At 46.2% G+C, this 9,898-nt stretch overlaps 1 pseudogene; it reads left to right on the forward strand.

The window, feature by feature from the left end:
* Positions 1-281: 281 nt before the first annotated feature.
* On the forward strand, positions 282-2,501 carry LOC119333893 (annotated as a pseudogene).
* Positions 2,502-9,898: the final 7,397 nt, after the last annotated feature.

Here is a 9,898-nt window from a genome sequence, read left to right on the forward strand (position 1 = left end):
CAAGTATTATAATGTGCTCCTTCCAAGCAGCTTACGAAAAGTAGAATTTACATGTTTTGCAGCAACGTGGAAAGTATTATCTAGTTTTACAAGTTCTAGCATCAAAATACTCCCTCCGTCTCATAATATAAAAACATTTTTGACACTAATGTATTTTAAAAATGTTCTTATATTTTGAGACAGAGGAAGTATCATTCAACACAAGTTTTTTTGAAGAATATATTCAATGCAAGTTGTACTCCATAAATTAGGACACCACCATTGGGGCCCATCAAACCCGCATGGGGAAATTCCGCGGCAAGCTCTCCCGCCCACCGGACACCAACACCTTACTCCGCCTCGCCGCCCAACTCCAGTCATGCGGCCGCGCCGGCGACCTCCGCCTCGCCCGCCGCCTCCATGCGCGCTTCGCGCTCTCCGGCGCCGCCGCCGCGTCTGCCTTCCTCACCAACCACCTCATCACCATGTACTCCCACTGCGCCGACGTCCGCTCCGCGCTCCGCCTCTTCCGCGCCATGCCCCGACCCAACCTCGTCTCCTGGACCACTCTCATCTCCGGCCTCGCCCAGAACTCCATGCACCGCGACGCGCTCGCCGCGTTCGCGTCCATGCGCCGCGCGGGACTCGCGCCCACGCAGTTCGCGCTCTCCAGCGCCGCGCGCTCCGCGGCCGCCCTCGCCGCCCCGGGCCCCGGCGCGCAGCTGCACTGTGTCGGCGTCAGGCTCGGTTTCGACAGAGAGCTATTCATCGCGAGTAACCTCGCGGATATGTACTCCAAGTCCGGGCTCTTGGCTGATGCCTGCAGGGTGTTTGATCAAATGCCGCACAAGGATACTGTTGCATGGACTGCCATGATCGATGGGTATGCGAAGAACGGAAGCCTTGAGAAGGCCGCTCTAGCTTTCCGGGACATGAAACGAGAGGGGCTAGTTGGAACTGACCAGCATGTGTACTGCAGTGTTTTGAGTGCATCGGGAGGGCTCAAGGATGGATGGCTTGGCCGAACTATCCACTCTGCTGTAGTGAAGGCAGGGTTCGAACTGGAGGTTGCTGTGAGGAATGCGCTCACTGACATGTACGCTAAGGCTGCGGACATGGAGAATGCTGCTTGTGTTGTGAAGATTGACCCTGGAGGTTGGAATGTTGTGTCAGCCACCTCGCTGATTGATGGCTACGTCGAGACTGATAATGTCGAGGAGGCCCTTCGAATATTTCTTGAACTGCGGAGGCGAGGAGTTGAACCCAATGAATTTACTTTCTCAAGCATGATCAAGGGATGTGCCACGCAGGCTCTGCTTGAACAAGGCGCTCAGTTCCATGCTCACGTGATCAAGACAAATATTATCAGTGACTCCTTTGTCAGTTCCACCCTTATGGATATGTATGGTAAATGTGGCCTTGTTAGTTTGTCCGTTCAGTTATTTAATGAGGTTGAACACCATACTGATATTGCTTGGAATGCGGTAATCAATGTATTTGCACAACATGGTCATGGTAGGGAAGCTATCCAAGCTTTCGATAGGATGACCTCAAGTGGTATCAGGCCAAATCACATTACATTTGTCAGCCTGCTTACAGCATGCAGTCATGCTGGGTTAGTGGATGATGGACTGAAATATTTTAACACCATGAAGAATGCCCATGGTATTGAGGCTAAGGATGAGCACTATTCATGTATCATTGATATGTATGGTCGAGCTGGGAGACTAGCTGAAGCAGAGAAATTTATACACGAGATGCCTATCAAACCCAGTGTCTATGGTTGGTGCTCCTTGCTTGGAGCTTGCCGGATGCGAGGAAACAAGGAGCTGGGTGAGTTTGCGGCACAAAACATAATGGAGCTTGAGCCAGATAACAGTGGTGTTCACGTATCCCTTTCTGGGATCTATGCATCACTAGGCCAATGGGAGGATATGAAGGCAATCAGGAAGCTGATGAGGGATAGCAGGATTAAGAAGCTTCCTGGTTTTAGCTGGGTCGATGCTAATAACAAAACTCATTGTTTTTCATCCGAAGATTGGTCATCCACAGCAGAAGAAGATATATCAAAAACTTGAGGAACTCTATGAGAGGATAAAGGAGGAAGGTTACGTCCCAGACACACGTTCCTTACCATCTAATTTGGAAGATACTGCAAAGGAGAGGATTCTGCGTTATCACAGTGAGCGGATTGCCGTAGCTTTTGCTTTGATAAGCATGCCTGCTACAAAACCAATCATTGTGAAGAAGAATTTGCGTATCTGTGTAGACTGTCATTCTGCACTGAAGTTCATTTCTAAGGTTGAAAGCAGGGATATTATTGTTAGAGATAACTCCAGGTTCCACCATTTTGCGGAAGGGAGGTGTTCCTGTGAAGATTACTGGTGATCAACTCATCTCTCTTCTTTTGCATCAGCATGAGCATTCTTGAATCGCTGCCATCTGTCCATTTCACGATGCTTCAGTTTTATGTCACTATATTTGAATGCATGCTGTCAAAACAATATTGATTCTGGGTGAAATATGGAACTAAACCGCTATTTTGCTATGGATTGGGAAAAAAAAATGCAAGACCATAGCTCATTGGTGCAGGCCATTAACTTCCGGCCAGTAAACAGGCCAATGCGTGCACCTGTGCATGCCATGAATGCAGATATAGATATGTTTGTTCAGTTGAAATCGTTTCTAGCTGTAGTTTAGAAGGCACAGTACCTAAAAAAAATCTATTCTAAACGACTGCAGCCCTGTAAAAAAAGACGAAGCTCTCTGCAACCTCCACCATTGGCTGGCTTAAGTTTTTAAAGGATTTCTGGTAGGTAATGAACTCCATTGACCAGAAGTTCTCTGCAACTCCCCCATTCCACACTAAACACATTCATGTTTCTTCAAGCTGGGTTCTGACTATTCGTCTGTAATTAAGCATATTGTAGGGGTAGTAAAATTGGATGAGCACATTGCGAAATTGAACATTTTGAAGAAATTCCTTACTTGGCCCTTCAATATAGAAGGAAACACTTAGTAGTTGATTTAAAGAGCACCCCAGTTAGAGGACCAGCTTCAGTTGATAGGTAGAATTGATAAGTCCTGAACAACTTTTCACCACTCTCAAGAGATGTTCGGAACGCCATACTTCAATAGTTGTGCCCTTTGTAACATTGGCACCTCTAAAACGGGCGGTCATCCCTTCTTTGACTGCCCTTTTACATTGGCTCGGCCAGACTCCTTGTAAATAGTTGCTTGTACATTTCTGGCCCTCCTTTTATTGTGAATATTTTGCCATTATCAAGATAAATATACACTGCTTGGATCTCCCCTGCTGCTTCTGACAAAAGATATTACTCCCTCTGTCCCATAATGTAAAACGTTTTTTGACACTACACATTATGGGACGGAGGGAGTAATTTTTCGAGCCTGAAGAATCTCTGCACTCATCTTCTTTTCCGCCCTAAGAGCTTAAAAGTGTCCTAAGCCGTTGAAACATTAGTCAAAATTTGCAAGCGTTTGGAGAAGCATGACATAAGAAGTTTAAGATGTTCACCAACACCTTTTTTGTTCTTTTTACATTTGATGCGTCGTGTCCTCATCAAATAAATGTGGGAACCTTCTGTATGCGCAATACCTCACTGTTTTCCAGTCAGTTTCAACGTGGGGGTACAATATTCTTCCTTAGAAATGGAATGAAAAAAATGTGGCTTTACTGTTCTTATATCAAGGGTGTCGAGCATCTACAACTGGACCCCCATTTCCGTCCCAAACACCCGGGCGGGCTGCCCGGTCACTATCCGGACGAGAAATGGCCACCCAACCGGACTGTTGTAGGGTGAAACCCTAAGATGGATCTTTACACACTTGGAGGGGGAAAAGGATGAACACCAAGAAATCACAAAGAGGAAATCATTCCAACAATACCCAATTACACATCCACTAGAGTAGCAACACAAGATCCACAAGTCACAAACACAATCAAAGGAAAGATACAATGGTAGAGTTCTTCCCACTCCTAGGAGATGAGATCTTGATGATGGTAGTCTTCTCCAAGATGGAGGTCTTGAAATCCACAAGTGGATCCTCTCCTAAGAGGCCTTGATCTCCAATGGAGGTGGTAAAGGAGCAAAGCTCACAAATATCTCATCTAATAGTTTGCTAGCCCTAAACATGACCCTAGGTACGAATTATATAGGCTTGGGGAGGTAGGAGATGAAGTGGATGCGAAGTGGAGGCCCAGCAGCCCACATCAGCTGGCCATCCTTTAGGGCTGCGCACGGGGTAAGTTGGGCCCGTGCGCACGGGGGTCCCGTGTGCACGGTACACGCCCGTGCGCACGGGGTGCTACAGCCGTAGCTCTCTGTGTAGCCCGTGGACACGGGGTCTCGGGGGCCCGTGCGCACGGGGTCGCCTGGGACTTCCAGTGCTGCTGGTGTGGTGCTCCATCTTGCTCCGTGTGACCTTGGGGTGGTCCTCCTACTCCTTGGTGATGCTCCTGAGCTTCTTGAGGGTGTTCCTCTTCATACCTAATGAGGCATAGAGTATTTTGGTGAGGTACCAACCAAGTTCCGTTTATGTCCATATGCATATCAAGTAGGAATGAGTTCACCTTGGTTTCCATTGCGCGTGCTCTAGCTCTTGTCACGGGTCCACGTGGGGCTTGATGTGTTGGTGTAGAGTCCATGGGGATGATGGAAGGATGCTCCGCATCATGGACTCCCCATATCCGGCCCAAACGCCCGGGCTGTCCGGCAACCCCCGTATCCAGCCCATACGTGGGGCAGATATGGGGAGACCCGGATGCGCCCAGACATCGCCGCCACGTCGGACCTTCCCGCTATGTCCCACGCCGTCCCCATCACCATTTCCACAAAAAGCATATCCGAACAAGAAACCTAGTCCAAACCCCACTCCGCTTCACTCCTCTTGCCCTCTCGCTCCCCTCCGTTTCCTCCCTTCCACCCAATCTCCCCTCCGTTTCCTCCCCTTCCACCCAATCTCCCCTCCGTCCCTTCCACCACCGCGAGCACCCGCCAACACCTCGGTGGAGACCGATTCCCGCGCGCCGTCGCAAGAACGCGTAAGTCGGCTCTCCGTCGGACGCTCGAGGAATCAGTGAAGGTGGCACAACAGAAGGAACTGACAGCAGAGAGAGCTTCCCTGCTCGCGGCGGAGCAGAACCGCGCTGCCCGCCGCATAGCGGGCTTCCTCGGCTCATCCTCGTCCTCCGACCCCGACGACCCGCCGCGGATTCGTATGCTGCAGACAACCGCCGAGACCCAAAGAGGAAGCGGCCGGTGAGGGAGTGGTGACCTCCGGCCAACCCCCACTCGTATGTTTTTATTCTAAGTTTTTTATGTTCTATTTAGGTAAAATTTGAACTCCGACGTTCCTTTGCTTGAACTTTGTGGATGTCCTTTGTCCGAAATGCTATGTTTTATGCTATCTCGCATGATCTACATAGTTTACATGTGTTTGTATGAAATAGTGTTAGGACATTTGAGATTTGTGGTCATGGGGCGGACAAAATGGCAACTGTCCGGGCACTGCCCGCGGACGCGTCCGGACGCACCCGCGGGCGTTTGGGTGCGGAATTTACGAGTTGTGGCTCTTATAAGTATAAACGTGTTCCTTAGAGATGGAGAGATAGAGATAGAATTGATTTAAACCAATAATGACTAGTCTTGTACTCCTATGTACACACCCCGAGGGTCAGATCAATACAGTAAGAATATTAGGGGTTCAATAGTTCTACATGGTATTAGAGCGGTTGGTTTCACGATGTTGATCCAAGGTAGTTCCATCACTTCTGCTGCGCGCCGTCCTCGAGGGATTAAGCCACTCCCCTAGGCCTGGGGGCGCAACACCCGATCAGTCCAAGATTAGATCGGTCTCTTAGTTAGATTAGATAATAAAAATCAATTTATGAAATTCCACTCACTTAGTTTTTTATAGCTACAAATACCCGACGATCCTCAGATTCATCTGGTAAAAAAATCAAAATTAGGTGAAAATTCGGTGCACCACGGCGATCCAAGCGTCGACTCCGAGCTGCGCCTTCGAGTGGCACGACTCCGTGACGAGGCCACGGCGTGGGCGGTAGATCAACTTGGCAGCCGACAGCAATCTTGAGTGCACATTGCGTAGGCGCAAACCCAAGGCCAAGGGGGATCGGACATGGTAGAATATCATACGAAAACCAAAATTTGGTGGAAAACGGTGAAAACCATGCAAAAAAGATGTTCTGAAGTTTCAAAAAAATACGAGATGTGAAGAGGGTGATGTTCTATTGCCATGCAAAATTCCAAGTTCAAACACATTATGGGATATGAGTTATGGAAATAACAAAATCATCATTGAACAATGCTGAACAGTAATGCCACTATTCAGGGCTGAATTTGTTTTTTTTCATAGCCCACATTTCTTAATGTGTTTCAACTTGAAATTTTGCATGACAATAAAACATCACCCTCTTGACATAACATATTTTTTTAGATTTTTTTGAAACTTTCAAATATGGTTTCCACGAAATTTTCTTTAAATGTTGGTTTTCCATATGATGAGGGAGGCCCGCCCGCTGGTCAAAACTGCCATTGACCATTGCCACATCAGCAGCCCGTCGAGTCAAACCATCTCCTGGGACTGATTTTGTCCGGTATGGGATTGTTTAGGGGGTGAAGGGAGCAGAAATAAAGATCAGGGGGTTATGTGAATGGCCAACTTTATTCAGGGTAGTAAAATGGACTTTTTTTCCAAGAAATGTTCAGGGTACCAATATTTTCTACAAAGGGAAGCTAAATATGGCTTTCTTTCTGCTTCTTCATTTGAATAGGCACTTGAAGGCACTTAAAATATAGTTATGCATCCTAGCTGAAAGGCTTCATTATTTTGGGTATCTTCTTTTTGCCTCTGTACCCAAGAGTTCTTTTCATTTGAAAATGTGGCACTAGACCGGTCCTTGTACCATCTATCCCTTTGTGGGGATACTGCATAAAGTTGACAACCCTGGAGCCTGTCATTGTCTATCTCATGAAAGGCTTAGCCTGGTAAATACCAACTTAACTTCTTAGGCAAATCATGAATATTATCTTTGTGAGATGTATATGTTTGTAGGGGGAAATGGACGCAAGGTGTTATTGCTTGAAACTTGTTTCCTTGCTCTTTATCAGTGGGGAAATGATCTTGGTTGATAACCTGTTAAGTCTTTGTCATGCTATCATATTGGGCCTAACATGAGAGAATGTAGTTGAAAAGGGAGCATGAAGGTAGACAGGTAGTACCCCCATTACGGATGACAAGCTACGCCACTGCAAGGTGGATTTCATCTCGGAGTCGATCAATGACCACAGCAACCTGATCCTGCTCATGCCTCGCATGATAGTCCTTGGCCTTCTCCTAGAGCTGTCTTTTCTCATTCTCCAGGGACCGCATGGTCTCGTCTTCTGCACGTTCTTCCTCTTGTATGCCAGTACTTCTCTTGAACCATGCGAGGAGGTAGCCCAATCCTCCTATGACCGCACCCAACACGGGGATGAAGAGCTCGTGCCAGCCGGTCATACTGTGTCGGTGCGGCTCCCCACCTGCTGCCATGCCTGCACAACTACACAAAACTGCTAGTACCTTTAGTTTGTTGTGCTGAACTTGGTTGCGGTGAACTGGTTCTTGTAGCTCGCTTATAGTTTCCCTTAAGGCCTCATTTGGTAGAAGTGGATTTGAGAGGTTTGGGGTGGTGGGGATTTGAGGGGATTTGGTGAATCCCCTCCTTCCACCCAATCCTCTCAAATCCCCCTGAAACCCCCAAACCCCTCTAACTACAATTCCCTTCGTATGAAAAACTTATTTGGTAGGCAGGGATTGCCAAATTTAGATAAGATAGTGCAAACATCTAAAAATGCAATCTTTACAAGAAAACAACATCATATTAAGAGCTTGCTACAGAATTGTAAAGGTCACCTAACAAAAAATATGACCTCATGAAACTTGCTACAGGGGAATAATCTTCCACATTTCTTCAGAGCAACAACATAATTTGGCATGACTTCGGACCAATATCTCATCACAACAATATCAAGTATATCACAGTAACAACATGATTTCTCATAACAGCATGACTTGGAATAAAAAATATCTCATCCATGATCTTTCACAGCAACACCATAATTTTGCAACAAACATAATGGAACACATGACTTGTGCAATAGCTCACAGTCAGTTATATTATTACAGCCCAAGCAACGTTGAGAATAATGTTGTCATGCAGAAGAATTGCTCTTAATGATGTCATCATCGTCCAGTTTTTGAACGACCAAAAGTTTGTCCAGATTGTTTAATCTTGCTTCTCTGGTTTCCTGGGAACCTGATTATTAAACAAACGCAAAATGAGAGTGACAAAGCTTAAATAGGCCAACCTATGTTCTAGTACTCCAGGTCTTATGAGAGTGACAACACAAAAGCAAAAGTTTGTAGGCAAAATTATGTATGCTAAGCTACAGAATGGTCATCATCATAACTTATGAAGAGTTGAGGTTTCAACGCTCGAGAACAAGTCCATTATATGAAAAAATGCACCACGCTTAACAGCAGCCATGCTCCGAGCACCGCCACGCAGATGCAGCAATGATGGACAAGCATCGCTGCTGAACATTCAAAAAAGGCCGAAATTTTGGACCGGTTAGTACTAATACCGGGCCCACGAGCAGTGCGAATTTCAGCCGAAATTCCTTTTTTTGGGACGAAAGCCAAATCCCTGTACTACACAAGTACAGAAAAAAAAGGTTAAGCTTGTGTGACTGCTTCCATGCTTGCTACTGCACTATTTGAAATCATGTCAAATTCCTCCAGCCCCTGCACTTTGAAAGATCTGCATCTTTATTATATGCAAAACTGCTTGTCATTTGGTCATGAGAGTACATGTGAACCAAAAAAAGAGTAGTTTAATTCATATTAATGCTGCACCTTGTGCATGGGTAAGCATTTGATTTTAAAAGTGCACATTCATTCAGAAAGGCACATCCACACCATTATCCATTCACTCAATCAGAAAGAAAGAAACAGGGTCTGAAGAAGAATGAATCCCTTCTCCATTAATTTTATTCACACGTGATTGACAAATTCAGGTCATGATAACCCATGAATTGAAGACAATTAGACATACAGTCACTAGATATATATACACAGGGACACGACCAATTAACAAGAGAAAGAATTTTCGACAAATACTGAAGCTGCTACCCTTTATCTTAATGAGGTCAGTAGAGCACCTGCTGCCTTTGTCCTGAAAACAGAGTAAACAAACTAGTTGAAAAAGGTCATCTTATCACCATAAAAATCAGTATGGTTACAGGCTAGCACCCTCGGATGCTCCATAACAGTACTAACTAACAATGGATCGGCAGAAGGACAGTAACAAGTATTAGGAAGCAGGATGCTAAATCGCCGGCTTCAACACTATATACCAAGACCCCAGATCACATATATGAATAATTAACAGAGATCGAACCCTGCGACAAACTACAAAGATCGCACTGATGTCGGTCAACATGAAAGCTTATCACCATCGCTTGAAATGAAGTCTTGTAACTGTAAGAAGCAAACTAACTTCTTAGTCTGAAGCAACGTTTCTTCAGACTCCGGGTTCCTAAACTTCCATTCAGAAGAAAATTGGATCTCAACAATCCTAACCGAACTTTCTTTTATCTTTTTTCAGGAAACCCAAAGGAGCACAGGCCCCGAATTTCGTTTTCATGAGTGGAACTGACAACACAACATTCTAACTGAACTATGCATTCTCCGAAGCTGCAGCAACCCGCCGCATCCCCCAGACCAACACCGACCCGTCGAAGAACCCCGACGGCCGACGCGCTGCTGGAGAAGATCGCCAAGCTGGACCTGCTGACCGAGATCAGCGCCGTCAGGAGCAGGTCCGACCTCAACT

This window comes from Triticum dicoccoides, chromosome 1B, assembly GCF_002162155.2.
Source record: "Triticum dicoccoides isolate Atlit2015 ecotype Zavitan chromosome 1B, WEW_v2.0, whole genome shotgun sequence".
NCBI classification, from domain to species: domain Eukaryota; kingdom Viridiplantae; phylum Streptophyta; class Magnoliopsida; order Poales; family Poaceae; genus Triticum; species Triticum dicoccoides.